The 18,839-nt window shown below is 42.0% G+C and overlaps 1 long non-coding RNA gene across 2 annotated transcripts; it reads right to left on the minus strand.

The window, feature by feature from the left end:
• Window positions 1-6,406: 6,406 nt before the first annotated feature.
• LOC107079555 (uncharacterized) lies at window positions 6,407-18,833 on the minus strand. 2 transcript variants are annotated; one of them, XR_001480502.2, is made up of 4 exons: window positions 18,566-18,833; window positions 14,401-14,495; window positions 13,471-13,545; window positions 6,407-6,924 (listed from the first exon to the last, which is right to left on the minus strand). It is a non-coding gene; the product is annotated as an uncharacterized lncRNA (long non-coding RNA). The 2 variants fall into 2 exon arrangements; XR_001480501.2 differs by lacking the exon at window positions 6,407-6,924 and having other exon boundaries at window positions 12,931-13,545.
• Window positions 18,834-18,839: the final 6 nt, after the last annotated feature.

An 18,839-nucleotide genomic window follows, 5' to 3' on the forward strand; every position in this document is an offset into this window, starting at 1 on the left:
TAACTTTTTTAGACCCCAACAATGTCAGGGGTCTAATCAAGCAGGCTACTTGCTGAATGTAAGGTCCATTTTAATACTAGATAGCTCGTCTGGAATCAAATAGATTTGGGATAGCTCTGCTGGAAAAAAACAGAAATAAAAATGGAAATAAAGCATCAGGTCACATCAATCTGCTATAGTAGCTTATCAGTGTGTCAGGAAGGATTTTCTGTTTCACTCAGAGCTGGTATCTGCAGATCAAGTTCAGTCAAAGGCTCTTAAGTTGAGAAATGGTGGCTTTTGATAAGGTGCTGCCGTTACGAATCTCCTCCTCAGAAGAGATGAATGCGCCTTGATGGCATGGCAGACAAATGCCAAAACATAATTATACATCTGCTGCCTATCGACTGAGCCCATTCAGGACAGGATTAGTGACACCCTCCCATAGACAAAGGCTGTTCTACACGTTGCTCCATCAGTGAGGCATTAACAATGGGATCAGTCTCTTGTTCCTTGTATTAAGCATGTCTGGTCATCTCAAGTACAAATACCACATATACCCACTCCATTTTCTTACTGCTTTTCTAATGCAGTGTCGCAGGTATACCCACTTCATTAAAAATGAAAATTTAACAAGGTGCTTATGCACTGATTATGAATCAGCACTGTTCTTGGATCAGTAGTATGGTTCTATACTGAAGAGTACAGAAAGGGCATCCACAGTGCTTTATTTGAAAGCAGTCTTACACTGTCAGAATCTTTACCCAGGGCTGTAATAACTTTCATAATCCTTTTTATCCATTTCTCCTGGAGACATAAGAGGCGCATAAATATTCGGAACACTCCAGACTCTGCTCTAATCCTTACCCAACCTCAAAGTCTAACTACAATCCTAAACTTAAGGCTTGCTACAAATGTCCACTGCTGTGTGTTACTGTTAATGAAGGTTTGATTTAGGGATGGGCTTGTTATGTATACTCTGTACCTAATTACTCCTTTTTCAGTTATATATAGAATCATACTACATCTCCATGATTGGGGTAAGTTTGGTTAAGTAAAACAGTCTTCAAACAAATCCTGAGCATGGTATTCTAAATGTCTTTCAGATATGAAACATCTTGACAGGAAAATAAGTTAGAGGGAATTGTATGTATTCAGTGCTGAGAATAGGAAACGCTTCTTTACCCAAAGGTTTGTGGGTATGTGGAAATAACACCTGCAGCGATGTTGTGAAAGCCAGTTCCATGGCTTATTTCAAGAAAAGGCTGGATGAGGATAAATTGTAAATACTAACTACCAAACAGATGGGCTGACCGATCTCCTGTTTGTCACTTTATGTGCTTAATGCGTAAAAAGTGTGCCAATTAATAGTTCATAAACTTAGTAAAACTATCCTGTTTTACTCTTCTGTACTCTATAGGACACCCTCCAGCAGGTCTTCTTCAACACCAGAACAGTGGGCCCCAAGGTCAGTGGTGGGGAACTTCTACAGTACCTTCAACCTTGGAGAGTCCTTTCCCTTCAAACTCTTAATTCCTTAATTACCATTGTTCTGCATAAAAAGACCAATATGCTGTTTTTGTTTCAGACTTAGTTGATAACTGAAAATCCTTGTAAAACCTACTCATCTCTGTCCTAAATTCTCTAGGTAAGGGTTAAAATGCTTACATCCCAGTAAGAATGGCAAAACATTCAGATATGCTTTTCTAAAGACCCTGTTGCACAGCTCTGCCATGACAAGAAACCCTGGTGGTTTTATTGTCCAGCCTGTAGTTGGCAAGAATAACACCAGACTTCAGGTTGTGTCCCATACAATATTTCAACACATGTAGCCCTGCGTGAAAGATGAAATGCTGGAAAAGGAAAGGTTGGAAAGCAGAGAATAAATGCATCTGGGTGCATATGTAACCATAATTTAAACTAACCGTGATCCCATTGCAATCAGCCCACAAAATTAGTTAAGGTAGGATCTAATTTATTTGGGAAGAATCAATGTCTGTGTTATATACCCTGTCACAAACATTGATTATTGGTGCAGTGAACTTCAGTGAGCTTAGCTCTGCACTCGGGGCTGATTTAGAAATTTATGGCAATGTGCACCATGTGAGACCAGGCTGATACCATACTCCAGCATTTTTAAGCACAGAATGTCTCTTTCCCTTAGACCCTGTTTTATTGGAATAATTCTACACTTGTAGTTCCTTGCTTTGGGTTGCTGTTCTGTTATCATATCATTGCAATATCTTGTGCCTCATATTGTACCATTTTACTTTGTTACTTTGATTGCATTTACCTTTTTGTTTGCGTTTTCACTACATTGCGTTTTTGAAATGGGAATGTTTAACAGTTTATTGTCCCAAATGTGGGCAGCACACTGCGCTTGGACTCTGGGTTTAATTCCGGGGCGTGCTCTGTGTGGAGTTTCTATGTAACTATATTTTACAGTGGTTCCCAGTCCTGGTCATAGAAGACGGCATACAGTACCTACTAATTTTAATTACTTAATAAGTTGCTCAATTGGAATATTTACAAGTTGTTTTTTTCTACTCAGAAGTTTGAGATTTTACTTTTGAATGGCAAAACAGAAAACAGAACTTTTGAAGTTAAAGGGATACATACCTAGGAACTTATTCAAATTAAGCCTATTATTAATTCCCTTCAATGTTCAATGGTATAACTCAGAGTTTGACTGTAAAAAAGCCCTTTCTGAGGGCTATTAGAATCAGGACTGGGAACCCCTGATCTAATATAAAGGAAAATCGTATTAATATGACTGGTGTGCAGTGCACTGAGGAAGAACACAGGTACAGGTTAAAACTAGAAAGAATACACTAGGTGTGTAAGGCGTACTGCAACTTCACGACATCTTGCATCAAACAAGGAAAGTCATTTGGTACCCAACTGAAAAACTCTATGTCACCGGACTTAATGATGATGTGAGGCAGCTGGGGGAACATTTCGCAACATCCTGGTTTACAGGGATTTGTAAGCCTCCTGCCCTTTTATCTTCAAAGGAAGTTAAGCTGGTTATAAAGCAGAGGAGAGATGTGCACCGATAAAACACAGGCTTTAACACACAAACCCACTGCTAACATTTCCTCCACAGCCCTGAGCAGTGGGAGAAACTCATGAGAGAAGGCATACTTAATCTTTCTTGAATATCACCGCTAATTAAAGCTAAAATAAAAAAAAAACATTTTGCCTCTATTCTTTTTTTCTGAAGAACGGAACTTCAAAAAGGATCAGAATTAGCAGTAAGGCGAGTGGCTCATTAGGAGTAAGCCCTCAAGTGCGCGAGTTTAGGAGCTAATCTTGTCAGATGCCGGGAACTCAAGCATTATGAGTCACTGCTGTCCGGCCCTCACCTTTGTGATGGGTCCTTGGAACACTTGGAATCTCAGTGAAGCTCACTGATGACAATGAGCCTCTCCACTGTGTGCCAATGTTTCAAAGCCCACCGAAAAGTCAGGCTTTAAGTGACCCTTAAATTGTGAATTTCAGTTTGAGAGAGGGCCTTGTTTACGTCTGGCAGTCTTGATCATTTTTAAATCTGGAAAACCCCATATAAAGGAGGCAATAGCTACTGTACAAGCAGCATTAAATATGGACTACGCTTGATTGTAAGCTATATTTACAGGGCTTGAGTGCCTGCAGTCTGTGGAGGACAAGTGACTCCACTTACAGTACAAACTAGGGAAAAAATTAAAATAATTTATTAAAGAGGGAGTGACAAAACAGCTATATCACCCTGCAATTCATAACTGACAACACGCTAAAGCTCAGCAGGTGTGAGCCTGGTCAGTACCTGTATGGGAGACCTCCTGGGAAAAAGGTGTTAGTGGGGCCAGCAGGGGGCGCTCACCCTGCAGTCTGTGTTGGTCCTAATGCCCCACGAAAGTGACAGGGACATTATACTGTGAAATAGGCACCGTTCTTTGGATGAGACAAAAGCAAGGTGCTGACTATCTGTGGCCATATTTCCCACTGGCCTTTGCCAATGATAGCCTCCTCATAATTCCCCATCACTCTGTTGTCTTCCCCAATGATAGCTGGTGTGGGGTGAGAGTACTGGAGCACTATTTCTGCCGTCACATCATCCAGGTGGGGCTGCACACTGGTGGTGATGGAGCAGAGTCCCCACTACCTGTAAAGCACTTTGACTGGAGTGTCCAGAAAAGTGTCATATAAATGTGAGGTTTATTATTTTTTCTTAGCTTTTTTCCCCGTTTTCCTTCAACTCTTTGAAGTACTTAATTCCATAAAAGCGATTACTGTACTTAGACAGTCAATCTTCGACATTGTAATTCCAAAGTAGTCAAACACAATGTGCGTGCTCTGCTTTGTCTTCATCATGAACTCAGGTGTTCAATAACAATCTGCCTGTAGGCTTTTACACTGAGATTCAGGGACAGAATTGAGATGAGGAACAAGTAATACTGTAGGTTTATTCCATGCTGAAAAGAGAAGAGAGAAAACACATTTCAGCTGTGAAGTCTTCTTCAGATGTCTGATATGGAAAAAACCTGCTCAGAATAAAACTCCAAAATGTCCCCTTCATGAACATCTTCCATTCAGTCACCTAGCAGTCAGAAGAATTGACAATAAAACTGGAGTGCTTTTAGAAAATTCTGCTTTTAAAAAATACTTTACAGATATGTCCATCTTCAGATTGCTTCCATATTAAGATTTCTAAAGCAGATTGCAGTCTATATTCTGTGACTAATTTAACAGTTTTATTTTCTTCTGCAGTATTAATAAATGTGGTCATTAAAATTGTGCCAGCAGTAAGATTACAATACGAAATGCAATACAATTATAGCAGTGATTCAGCCTTACTTTGTTACAGAATAGCCTGCTATTTTTCTAATACTCTAAATGATGGTGCCCTTTAACAGTCACAGAGAAAGATCTTGAAATCACTCCCCGAAAAACAAAACTATGCAAATTTTCAAAACTGCCCTTTCCTTGCTTCCAATTCCAAAGCAAAAGGTTAACAGAGTTTACATCTAAATTACAAAGTGTATTTTTCTTCCACAATTAGGCCAAGATATATCATTAGCCCAAGATCAGACATAGCAAGCGGCCTAATTGTGCAGTTTCATTAAATGTCGCCCATCCGAAGAACACTCCTAATGCTTTGTTAAACAACAGTTCCATTTCTGTCTGCTGCTCGGTGGCATCTAATGAAATACTGTTTGAAGAAAAAGAGAAAAAAAAAAGAATAATTGAATGTCGTGACTTCAGAGAAAATCCTCTGGGGAAATCAAATTTAGCTTTCCTACAGTAGCACTGAATTAATATTAAAAACACTTGGCATATTCACCCCCGATATTTTGGCAATCTTACCAACAGACATATATAACACTACTCTGCATGCAAAAGCAGCACACAGCACAGTGGTGCAGTGGTTATCATTGCTACCCTGCAGTGCCTGAGCCCTGGGTTCAACTCCTGGGGTGCTGTGTGTGTGGAGTTTGCATGTTCTCTCTGTACTTGTGTGCATTTCCTCCCACAATCCAACCTGCTGGTAGATTAATTGGCTTCTGGGAAAACTGCCCCTCGTGTGAGTGTGTGCATGTTTGTTTGTGTCTGCTCTGTGATAGACTGGCATCCCATCCACGGTGTATCCTGCCTTGCACCCTGGGTGTTGCTTGCCAGAATAGGTCCTGGCTCTCCTGCAATACTGTATTTGATAAATGGATGGAAGAATGTGAATTCAGTGTCTGAGTATTTTCTTTGCATTATCATTTATACTACGGTATATACCGAGTTTATGCATTCATGTCAGCTCCACAAAACTATAAAAGATACTAGTTTTGGAAAACAATAATTACCAGGATACACCAAATTTTAATATATGCAAAAGAGGCAGAAAGTGTATTTTCCATTCTTAAGTTTTGTTTTCTTAGACTACACAACAATTTCTATAGTAACACAGTTTAGAAAAAAAACAGCTGATGACCCTGACACTTCACATAAATATATTTAAGACCAGTCAAAACAGCTTCAATGAAATTTGGCTAAATAAAAGATCTTCAGGGTTTTTTTTAGAATTATTATAATTGCTTAGAATCAGTCAGTGTCACAGTGGTTTTCCACTATAGCAGGAGTAGAAATATAGGAAAAATAAAGCGAACCCTATAGTAGCAGATCTTCTGTATCCTTGAATAAACAGCTGGACATACGAGAGAGATGGAGAAAAAGAAAGTGTGTGTTTCAGGGGCTGCTGAGCATTAGTAGACATTGGTTTATTTGAATTGGTGAGGCAGAGAGGTCACTGGTCCATGCAGTTCCTGTATTACAACACTTCTAACAGATGTAAAAGACAGTCAGTGGTACTTTAGCTACATTACAAATTGATTTTTAGAGGATGCTTAATAGACACTGGTGGAAACCGCTGGTATCAGTAGGTGCTCTGCCACTGATTTATAGTAATTCATCAGTTCCTCTGTTTCACCCCAGTGCTTCCTTAGAATTGACTGGACTGACAAAAACTGCAATTTTCACTGCTCCCAGACATCAATCAAGTCCCACATTCCGCAAGTTTAGTCATTTGGAGCACAGCAAGGCTAATGGGACAATGCTTTGTCTTCGGATCCCATACTGAAACATTCCTTAATAAACAAAAGGGAAAAGTGGAAGTCTCCTTCAGCGTTTCCCCCTTGGGTTTTCTTAAGGATCAATGTAATGCACTGCTTTTCCAATTCCACAAACTCATCTTCTAACACTTTTATATAATCTTCAGGCCCACAGCTATAAATCGAAAGTTGCAGGCATGTCTGTGGAATGTACTAGGCCTAATCCCCAAGACAGGACAGTACCTAGTTATTTATCAACTATTATCATCATCATCATCAACAACCCAAATTCACAGAGGGAAGGATACGAAGAGGAATGCTGCAGAGAATTGCTGCAGAGGAATTGGACAGGCGGACCTCCGTTTTACTGTAAAGAACAAGGAAATCTGGTTACCTTCTCAGTTGGTGGGGAAGACCAGGAGCTTGATTTGTGAACCTCCGGGACTCAATCACTCGTTTGATGGATAATAGATGGCTAAACAGCTGCCAATTAGATAGATCTAATTGGAAAAATAATACAGATGCTGAAGAAATTCAGGGCAATTCTGAGAAACTATTCTTCTCGCACCCCTGGTGGCTTCTGGGTAAGCTGATGGAATGCTGCACCATTTTTTATGACCGTTTACCAAGAAGATGAAGACAAATATAATCTAGGAGGCCAATTCCTCTTTTTTTTTTTTACTGCCTCTCACAGGCATATTGATCAAAGAGTGCGTAAATCTCCCTAGCCCTGATCTGTAATGCCATCTTAATTTACTTTATTAGTGTGCTTTGCTTAGCGGTATTGAAGATGCTAATCATTTTAAATAATGCCGCACACACAGGCCCAGTGAACCAAGGTTAAGACCAAACAGAGCCCGAGGTTAAAGATAGCAAACAAACAGCAGCAAACTAGAATATCCCATTACACCTGGACGCATAAGCCCAATTCCCTTTTGTGTCAAAGAGCAGCCACTAACCAACGGGACAGTGCTTCCCAAGTGCGTCTTGATCTGGGTGCTGACTAGCTACCCTTTCCTGTATTCAATCATGCCTTTTGCCTCTCTCAAAGGCAAAAGAAAACACACTGCCCCTGCCAGTACTGCCTTTTGCCTGGGTATGTGGGGCTGTTGATCCAGGCCAGTCCTGTTCTCACTGGATTGGGAATTTCTACTTCCTAAAACAGGGGGTCGCCATCCGCGACACAGGGTGGCAAGTTCATGGGTCCCATTTCAGACCACCTCTTTGTCAAAGCGCTTTCTCAAAGTTTTACTGCCTACTGTAGGTGCGGGAACAGTGTTGCATAGTTTGTAAGTCTCTGGTCTCATAACTGGTGGCTTGCGAGTTCGTCCTGCTGGGGACCTGCTGTCGTACATTGAGTGAGGTACTTCATCCATGATGTTCCAGTCCGTCCGGCCGGGTGAAACTGGGGACGTTCACTGCTGGGGATATCATCCTTGCAATGGACCAGTGTCCCATTTGTTTTTTCCCCTAACAGGAGACAGAACAACATCCCACACCTGGTTGAGCTGATGCTAACATATTCCACCAGGCTCACCAAGCTGATGGAGCTGGTATGCTGTCCCATTGCTTAGTAGCTACTCCTTAACATGAAAGGGGAAAGAGAGCCCCAGAGCTGTTCATCAGTGAAAGATAAAGAGCAGGAGCCGTGTTGGTACTGTATCGCTGTGGATTGGGGGTATCGCACACCTGACAGATTTTCAGCAGCACTGGAATTAAACCTCATCCACCCCGCTGTGGGTGAGGATATCCTGTTGCTTAGGGGCTACTCCTCGCTTTTGGGGAACATGTGTATCCTAATGTTTCTTTCACACCAAAGTTCTTTATCTGGTCAACAATGGTAGCAAAAAAAAAAAAAAAAAAAGACCATTCTGAATAGTATACTGTAACCAAAATCTACAGTTTACCTTCCTTCTGGTTTTCTTTAATTGTGATAAGCAGAATTGTCAGAGTGGTGATAAAGTATTGATACACATCTTGAGACACCAACCATATTTTCACTGTGGACTCTTTGTCTTGGGGGCACTGAGTCTGAACAATATGGGGACAAAATATTTTGTGCAAAATACAGGAGATCTCTCTTTGTTGTTAAAATCAGGGCTGGGTCAAATCCATCACTTAACCCATGTTAACAAAGCACTTCTTTGGGGTAAATATGTGCGGAGTGGCAGTTACCATATTTTTCTTTTCCCTTGAATTCTCAGAAAGGGTTTTTTAACTAATTTTGAACTTGATATCACAAAACAAAACACACAAAGAATACAAAGACAGGTGGTGGGCACGAGAAATTGTTTACAGCTCTGCCCTTTGGTTTATTTCAAAATACACTTTAAGTGAAACAAAGTGTGACTGATTTGAGGAACAGCAGACAATTTTCCAGCAACTTTCCCTGCACAGAACGATCCCAAGCTCTCAGTCATATGGAATACTAGTCCAATCCCTGAACACCCTCCCTCACATCTTTGTAACCTCACATGTGGACCAGAGTGGGCGGTACAGAGCTGTAAATATTTCAGAGCCCTGATAAACTGGTACCCACGTACTGTAGTGTTTCAACAGCTCCTGCTGGATCCAACACAGTGAGTGATGGAATAAGCAGCTGGACCTATCATATTCTAAAAACTATAAAAGGTATGTAGATAATCATTAATAAGATGAATCAATATGATGGCAGTGACCTAGCCAGACAGTATCTTCACTGAACTTAATCAATTCAGTTAACCTGCAGAGAATACATTTACTTCTGAAAGATCATGTATTCTTGTGTCTGATCATAAAATACACCCCTGTTGTACTTTCACATCAATTGAAAATGTCTTGGCTCAAAGTGCAAAACATGGCTTTTCTCCTCCTTAATTACTGTAAAGATTCTCTATCCTCAGATTGCTTACTAGCTCTTTGTCACAATTTCCTCCCTTTTTACCTCTTTACTTCCTAATAGATTTTTAACAGGAAATTATACATCCCCGCAGAAAAAAATCTTGTGAATGGCCCATAAATTCCATTAACGGCTGCACTCAGCTTTAAAAACACATGCTCCATTGAAAGTGTCGGGAAAGATGTTTGGGTGATTGACGGTTGTGAGGTTGTTTGACCTAGGAGTTATTAAAAGCAGCTATAAATCAAAACCAGCTTGGCTGGGTGATTTGGAGATTAAAACACGGATGTTTCTAGTTTCCAGGTAAGGTGTGCAGGACAATGCTGGGATAACTGAGTGATCACCCACTGCTTGAGTGATCACTGAACCCATGAGCGCTCAATGCCACTACAATCCATACACCTTCCATTTACGATCCAATTCTGTCCACAGATAGTGTTCTACCAGCACCCTAATGAGCTACTTTCTAAGACAGATCAATCCCTCCATTATCAGCAAGCCACTTCACCTTCTGAGGATGGCCGCAACCTGGAGAGAGCTGGGATTGAAAACGGGACCATTCTGAACCTGAACAGGACACCAGTCCATTGCAAGGCCACAGAGGAAGGGATAATTCAGAAAAGCCACACATTCCTTTGGGAGGTGGAATGAAACGCACACAACATACACAAGGAGCACATGCAAACTCCACACAGAAGTTACCCCTGCAGATTAAACCCAGGACCCAAAATGTTGGAGTAGGGGAGGGATTTTGTTTAATTCCCATCAAATTCACGGGATTTTACTTAAGCATTTATTTATTTTATTTCTGGGCATCTAAAACTCTTTGCGAATCACAGAGTGAAGTGTTAGTCACAACACTTCTCAATCCAAAGGCTTGCATTGAGTGAACAATGGCGCCGATCATTTTCCTGTCGCGGCCAGATGGCTTTGAAATGAGACGCAGCTCTGAAGTGCTTCCAAGACTGCCAGGGAGGTCCTGGCAGAAGTGACACTCGTTTTTAACATCAGCCATCCAGGAGATATCTGCATTTGGCTGGCAGTGGAGATCACCTTATCATTAGTAAGCCAGTCAGTCCAGGGCCATATTGCTTTTAAACAGAAATCTATAGCAGAGCAGTGAAGGACAAACCAAGGACACATGTTCTCTGCGAAGGGAGATGTGAACGAGACTTCCCTTGCATGCATCGTCCACCCCAGATAATCACTGACTGCAAAACACATTAAAACCGAATAATACCACTCCACAAATGTGGCTTCAATCCGATCAGATCTGTACATTTCAAAAGCCTCTGACACCCCTTCACCCAACTCCGATCCCTTCACAGACGTAGCATCAGTGGGTCTTATGATGGCCTGCAACGTTAACCTGAGATGGAAATTTGACCTACGGTAAATCATACAGTAGTGGCTGTGGCAGAATTACAAGAAGATAAGAGAGAAAAAGACTTCTGAAGAGCAAAACAGCCTTCAATTCCACACCATCACCTTACTCGAACCTTGACTGGGATGCCGCTTGCAGAAAACACAAGAATCCCAAGAGTTGTTCTAATTTGTTGGAGCATTTCCCTGAACTCCAGTTCAGCGGGAATGCTGTAAGGAGAGCCATGTTGTCATGTCTTGGGTCGCCCGCAGGCATTATTTTAACTGCTCTGCATTCTTCGATTGCACTGAGCAGATGCAAAGGTGACACAACGGACAAGATGGATGGTGCAGAAAGCACTGTTGTGTATTTTGCAACATCAGAACGTCCTCCCTGTCACAGCAGCACCAGACAGGCCGTGCTTTAATGGTATTGATCTCTACATGCTTTATTATCACATATACGGCCCTATCACCCCTTCTCGCAAGCCGTAAATATACATCACGCTGCCACACGCCATTATTTTTTATCTGCCCGAGTTAATAGGATAGAACGCGAAGCATGAATATGCGGACACCAGAGAGCCTTCGCTAATATTTCACGGCTTCTTCCCCCCTGCTGATGCTCTCCAGCTTTCAAAAAGAAAGAACCGAGTCTACCACCGCCTGGTCCGGATTCACCCTTTCGCTCGCAAGGCGAAGGCGTCTCGTTTCAGGGCGCAAGTGCGCCTGGAAGAAATAAAACCGCGCTCCGATCTCTCCAAAAAGCGCGTGGAGGTGTGGCATTTGTGTGCATTCTTTGGGAGTGACCGTCAACAGCAAACGCAGCAAAACAGACGTGCTTATAGGATTGCTAACCTACTCGTTTACCACCAATGAATAAAAGAGTGCCGTGTAGTACATTAAACACCATGTACACTACACTGCACCCGGCTGCAAAACCAGTACTCTGCTTCCTTTTATGATTACACTTTTTGTAAAGTTCACGGGGAAGTTCTTTGCACTTCTATGCTCTTAAGAAAATGATTGTATTTTACAGTGCGGCAGCACAGTGGTGCACTGGTTAGCTTTGCTACCTTACAATGCCTGGACCCTGGGCTCAGTTTCTGGGGCACTACCTGTGTGGAGTTTGCATGTTCTCCCTGCCATTTGCATGGGTTTCCTCAAACAGTCCAAAAACATGCTGGAGGTCAATAGGTGCTGGAGTGAGTGAGTGTGTGTCTGTGCCTGTTTGCCCTGCATTGGACTGTAGTGCTGTCCAGGGTGTACAGTGCCCTGTCTTGGGCCAGTTGCTTGCTGGGATAGGTTCTGTCTTCTGACCATGAATTGAAATAAGTGGTTAGAAAATGGATGGATGGATATTTTACAGTGTAACTCTGTAGAAACAAGGGAATAAATCACTTTGTTTTCAGGAGTTCCCAAGCCTGTGTCTTATTTACTTTGGTGTGATCTTTTTTTCTGTTCCCAGTTCTCAGAGAAGCAGGAGAAGAGTTTTACTGGATTCGATTACAAACACCCCGAAGGTGTATTTACATCAGATTGGTACAACACCAAATAGACCCTGGTATCAGAAGATTTGTGTTTAAAAATAAGATAAAGACTTGACCAACTGGGTTAAAAAATAACTGGAATTTAGTATTTTGACTGATTTTTATACTGCAGTAATACATAGCACAGCGTGTGTTGTATGGATTGCACAACTGCAGTGGGGATGCTGCAGTGTTTGTAATATTTTTGTCAGCATTTCAAAATCGTAACTAAGGTGTCCCATCTGTTTACAGTATAATGATACTAGCCCTGTATTCTTCTTTGGTTTGGAGAATTTTACGAAAAGACAACAAAAAGAATAGGTCAAAATGTTTGTACTGAAATTCTCTGGGTTCCCTCCTTATTGAATAACCACAAATGTTTTTAAAAAGGCCTTATTCCTCTCTGAAGGAATTTTAGATTCTGTATTTAATCGGTGGCTTTATCTAAAGTAGTGGTGAGGTTTACTGCAAACATACCTCTCAAATCACAGACAAATACTCTCAGATGCTTTTCTTTAAAATAATGTGAACAATAACAAGCCGAAATTGATATACTACTCAAATGTTTTTATATATAGTAATAAAGAAGTAACCATGGCAACAGTGTGTTAGGCAGGTATGCGGATAAACTTGGTGAAGCCCTTCATCATGGTTCAATTTAACCGTTTAGTTGACTGCTTTCAGATGCATGACTGAAACTATTTGCTGTTAACACAAAGTCTTGTCAATGCTCCACAAACAATCCTGTGCTCTGGAATTATAAACAGCGCTGGAAATATACAAGCAGTGCATATTATTTTTGTCATGACACAATAATCAATTACAGGAACATAACTGCAGGGTACGCTTGGTCTTAGCCAAAAGGCCGAGAAGCGATTACCTTCAGGGTAAATACTGAAGCGCAAACCACACACTAATAGAAAGCCAAGGGGAAGTGAATTAACACAGGTAATATCAGGAGAAGCTTCTTTACGCAAAGGGTTGTGGAAGTCCAGAATGAACAACCCAGCCATCTTACTGAAGATATTCTGGCTTCCTTAAAGAAGCAGGTGGCTGAGACCTTAGGCACAGTTACCCACCAGCAACCAGATGAGCTAGACAGGCTACAAACTAGAAAGAGCTCTGCTGATCTGACATACAGTACCTGTACATATCCCACACTGCACAGCTTTCTTCTTGCCATCTCTGTCATGCACAAAGAAAGTTATCTGGGCTGTGCCTCGGTGAAAGAAAGATAGCAGGCATGGAATAACATGTCACTCTGATAAAAGCAAGTAAAATCTGCAAATGTGTCCTCCGTAAATCATAAGAACACTTACACTTGAATAGGTAAAAGAAGCTCAACTTGACTTTTAATGTCCCTAAAAGATTCATATGAAACTTGCTGAAGAACTCCAAAAGACACTTCTAAGCGTGTGAAAATATTCCCTTAATAAACCCACTGTACATATTTTTGTTAAAAAAACGCAACAAATGCATGTTAGAACCAACAGCACTTGAACTGAAATGAAATGTAGCTTGCAGTTCAGAAACCTCCAGCAATAGTTTGTCAGTTTACGGACTTTCAGTATAACTATACACCACAGAGTACATCTCACGTCTGCGTTAATACCTACTTCAGAGACACCACGACAATGTCAGTATTAGCAACTAGGGGCCTTCACACCACAGAGACACTGGAACTCAATCCGAAGAATAACTGAAGTGCGCTTCAACGATCTTGTTGCGATTACGGTCTTTAGACACCCTAATCGGTGACTTTGTCAGTAAGCGCTTTCCAAACGGGGGGGAAAAAGTATGTCTGTGGCCATTTTATTAAATTATTGTTCGGGGGAATATCTGAATAGTTTACAGCTCTCAGCACCCCGACAAGTAAAATCCACACCACCTCGCTCAATTCTACAACGAATTACGATTCCAGCGTGCCTGCGTGGGTATCACTTTCACAGTTCGACCTGCAGTCGAGATGACTCAGGGAAGCAAGGTGATTGAAGGCCCATATGCTTGAATCTGTGGCACTCTTAATGTGTTAAGAAAGCCTCGTCAGTATTTATGGCGCAGTATGAAGTCTTACTGGAGTTGCAGGGTCGATGCCAAACTCAGGCGCAGATTTCCTTCTTGGTCTCAAGCTTCGGATGCAGCACGATTGTCGGTTTTCTTCGGCGGGTCCTGTGCAAACGAACGCATTCATACAGCATCGCCTCCTGCTGGTGTGCATTCGGACAATACGTACATTTTCTTTAAGTTACAATTAAAAAGCAATTAAACACCAGTCTAATTAAATTATTTATTTTAAACAGCTGCTTCCATTTTAAATTTATAGTTTAAGACAACGAACCCAAGCGAACCCAAATAAAATATTTGACGTTCGCTGGGGGCTTTTAAGGCTGGGCAGATTCGGGCTCCTCGAAAACTAGTAATAGCAACTGGTGTGCGCAATGAACTTGTTTGATTACAAACCCCGGTACAGCTTTTCCAGCTAAATTAAGCGAGCAACCACATGTAGTCCGAACATCCTTCATATGAACAAGCGTTAATGCGTTTTATTTGTAATAATTTAAAAGAGAAATTCTAATATAAATGTTTGTTCATAATGTATAATAGGTGTTATGAACAAACAAAAGTGGTAGCTCTCGAGTCTCAGTTTGATAGATCTTGCGTTACAGGAGCTCCGTCTAGTGGCAGAATTAAAGCACTGCAGGTGCTTTGAAACAGCAGTGGGAAAATCGAATGTGCATTTTTACAGCGCTTCTCATTCCGAAGGATCTGATCCCCAGAGATCTCACCTCCGAAAGACGAGACCTTTTGCACCTTAATGAATTCGATCATCATACAAAGGCATTGGCATTGAATTTCTGTTGGAGGCAGAAGAGCGCCACCTACTGGCTCACCACCTCACTTAAAGCAGCAGCTCTCTCTGGAGGTCTGTCCCTCTCAGCCCTGGCCTATCATCTGAGATCTCAAAAGAAGGCAATATCTCTGCCAACATAACTCAGCCTCTGTGGGCGTTCCAGTGGTCCATCTGTTACTGTATAAAGCATGGCTAAATACATAATTCTCAACATCAACTCAGTACTCCTTGCACACTGACTTTCCTGCTCTTCGTTACTTAACCCTATTAACGCCTGACATATTTTCAGAACTCTATTTCTATTTCTCTGCCTTCATAAACCCTTTTTCTTTTATCATTCAGAGCAGCCCACGCCGGTTAAGCATTAGTTGAATGGGCTCTTTCGTTCCCTATCGGACCAATTCTGTGTTGCCTCACTGTGGTTTCAGTGCTTTGCTGCTGCTGTTTTTTTTAAATTGAAAACAGTTCAAGCAGCTACAGTCAGTTCTGTTTTGCTAGAGTGTCTGCTTCATCATCTTGGCTTTTGGTGTCTGGAAATGTGCCTCTGTCTCAGTGCTGGTATTTTAATAATAATAGTAATTGCTGACACATACTTTTCCTGACCCTCCACTCAGGACACTTTACAGGTAATGTGGATCCTCTCCACCACCACCAGTGTGCAGCCCCACCTGGATGATGCGACAGCAGCCAGAGTGTGCCAGAACGCTCACCACACATCAGCTATTAGTGGGGAGGAGAGCAGAGTAATGAAGCCAATTCAGAGATGGGGATTATTAGGAGGCCATGAATGATAAACGTCAGGGTGAAAATAGCCAGGACACCAGGGTTACACCCTTACCCTTTTCAAGAAGTTCCCTGGGATTTTCAATCACCACAGAGAGTCAGGACCTCGGTTTTACATCTCATCCGAAGGACGGCACCTTTTTACAGTATAGTGTCCCCATCTCTATAGCGGGGCATTATTTCTGTTTTTTTCCAGCAGAGCTATCCCAAATCTATTTGATTCCAGATGAGCTCTCTAGTATTAAAATGGGCCTTACATTCAGCAAGTAGCCTGCTTGATTAGACCCCTGACATTGTTGGGGTCTAAAAAAGTTAAACTTTTTTTAACTTTACATATTTTGACAACACTCGGTTGTTTATGAATGGAAAACAAGTTTTAAAGTTCTGTTTACAGAACTTACCATCTCATTTAAAAGCTACAGTGAAGGTTAGTATCTGCTGGAGTCATGCAGACCAGAATGGGTCTTTTTCTACATCTTATATGATTTTACAGCAATGACCGAGACATTTCTGAACCTGTACATTTTAGATGCTTGAAGATTGGGGCTGAGGAACAAGGCGAGAGGATTAATAATTAATAATAATTCCTTACACTTATATTGCACTTTTCTGGACTCTCCACTCAAAGCACTTTACAGGTAATGGAGATCCCCTCCTCCACCACCACCAGTGTGCAGCCCCACCTGGATGAGGTGACGGCAGCCACAGTGCTCCAGTACTCTCCACACACCAGCTCTCAGTGGGGAGGAGAGCAGAGTGATGAAGCCAGTTCAGAGATGGGGATTATTAGGAGGCCATGATTGGTAAGGACTAATGGGAAATTTGGCCAGGACACTGGGGTTACACCCCTACTCTTTTCAAGAAATGCCCTGGGATTGTTAATGACCACAGACGGACAGGACCTCGGTTTTTCGTCTCATCCGAAGGACAGCACCTTTTTAGAGTATAGTGTCCCTCTATCACTATACTGGGGCATTAGGACCCACACTGACCGAAGGGGTTAGCGCCCCCTGCTGGCCCCACTAACACCTCTGCCAGCAGCGACCTTAGTTTTTCTCCCATCTTGTAGGGCGGACTAGATCAGTGACTTCCTGAGAGCTGTTTGCAGAGCTGTTTGCCCTGAGAGTGCCTCCTTCAATGTCGGGCGAGTTGTTTCCCATGGCCTCTGCAATACTCCAGAAAACCAGCACAGAGCGTCAGCGCGTGTGTCACGACATCAGAAAGGTGACAATTAACCCCACTGGTGGGTGGGCCTGTTTAGCCTGTTTGTAAGTTAGTAACTAATTGATCCAAGTATCTCATCCAGCTGTTTTCAAGTCTCTTTAAGATTAAGTGATAAAGCGTATGACAGCAATGCTAACACCCCTGTACCACCATACTGTACCACCCTGATCGCCTACTAACAGCTGTTTAATCAAAAATAGCAGTAAGTTTAATCAGAAACAAGCAAGTTGAGGTTGTCACTGATTACTGCACGTGTGAACGCAAAGACTGTGAGAAACAAACTACAGGCAAACAGATCGATTTCTGCTACTGTTTCCTTCAAGAATAATAATAATAATAATAATGATAATAATAATAATACACTTTTTTTATATAACGCCTTTGAAGGTGGCTTCTCAAAGCGCTTTACAGGATGACAACAACAATAAATAAAAAGAATACACAAGATAAAACACAATTACAACAATACAACAATTACAATAGAGGAGACCGTGGATGGTGGTACTAAGAAGAGCAGAGGGGTGAAGAATGGAACCAGTTCAGTAAAGGCTTTTCTGAAGAAGAGGGTTTTGAGTCTGGATTTGAAGGAGGTTAGAGAAGGTGACTCTCTGATATCCTTGGGGAGAGAGTTCCAGAGCTTGGGGGCATAACAGGAGAAGGCCCTGTCACCCATACAATGTAGACGGGCTTGGGGGACAGTAAGGAGAGCAGAAAACACAAGATAACTCTGGGTTGAAGCAGGTTTTGTTCTCATTCGTTCATTTTCATTCAGCAACCTGTAACCTGTATACCCTCCTGTAACTCTTAATTGGCAGCCCCACTGAAGCTCAGCAGTGTGAGCCTGGTCAGTACCTGGATGAGAGGCCTCCTGGGAAAGCTAAGGCTGCTGCTGGAAGAGGTGTTAGTGGGGCCAGTAGGGGGTGCTCACCATGCAGTCCATGTGGGTCCTGATGCCCCACTATAGTGATGGGGATGCTGCACTGTAAAAAGGTGTTGTCTTCAGATGAGATGTAAAACCGAGGTTCTGACTCTCTGTGGTCATTAAAAATCCCAGCACGTTTCTCGAAAAGAGTAGGGGTGTAACCCAGGTGTGCTGGACAACATTTCTCATTGGCTTTTAACAACCATGGCTTCCTAATAATCCCCCTCTCTGAAATGGCTTCATTACTCTGTTCTCCTCCCCACTGAGAGCTGGTGTGTGGTGAGAGTACTGCTGTCACATCATCCAGGTGGGGGCTGCACACTGTTGATGGTGGAGGGGAGACCCCATTACCTGTAAAGCACTTTGAGTGGAGTGTCCAGAAAAGCGCTATATGAGTGTAAGGAATTATTATTATATTTATTCTACCTTACTCTTACCTTCGAAAAAGTAGGTTCTCACCTGTTCCAGTTCCTGCCACGAGGTGGCGACAACACTCATTCAGTCTTGCAGCTGAGGTCTCTGCGGGCCAATTGCTGTAGTTTAATGTCTGATTTTATTGTTGGTTCTATTTCCAACATTACTGAAAGGGGGGGGGGGGACACCTATTGTTTGTATTTATTTACTAGATGATAACGCATTTCATGTAATTAAATACATTTGGCGACACTTTGATCATCATCATTATCATCGTTGTTATAATTATTGTTGCTACTACAGTAAATAGAAATGTAGC

The sequence above is a fragment of the Lepisosteus oculatus genome, chromosome 16, assembly GCF_040954835.1.
Source record: "Lepisosteus oculatus isolate fLepOcu1 chromosome 16, fLepOcu1.hap2, whole genome shotgun sequence".
Lineage (NCBI taxonomy): Eukaryota > Metazoa > Chordata > Actinopteri > Semionotiformes > Lepisosteidae > Lepisosteus > Lepisosteus oculatus.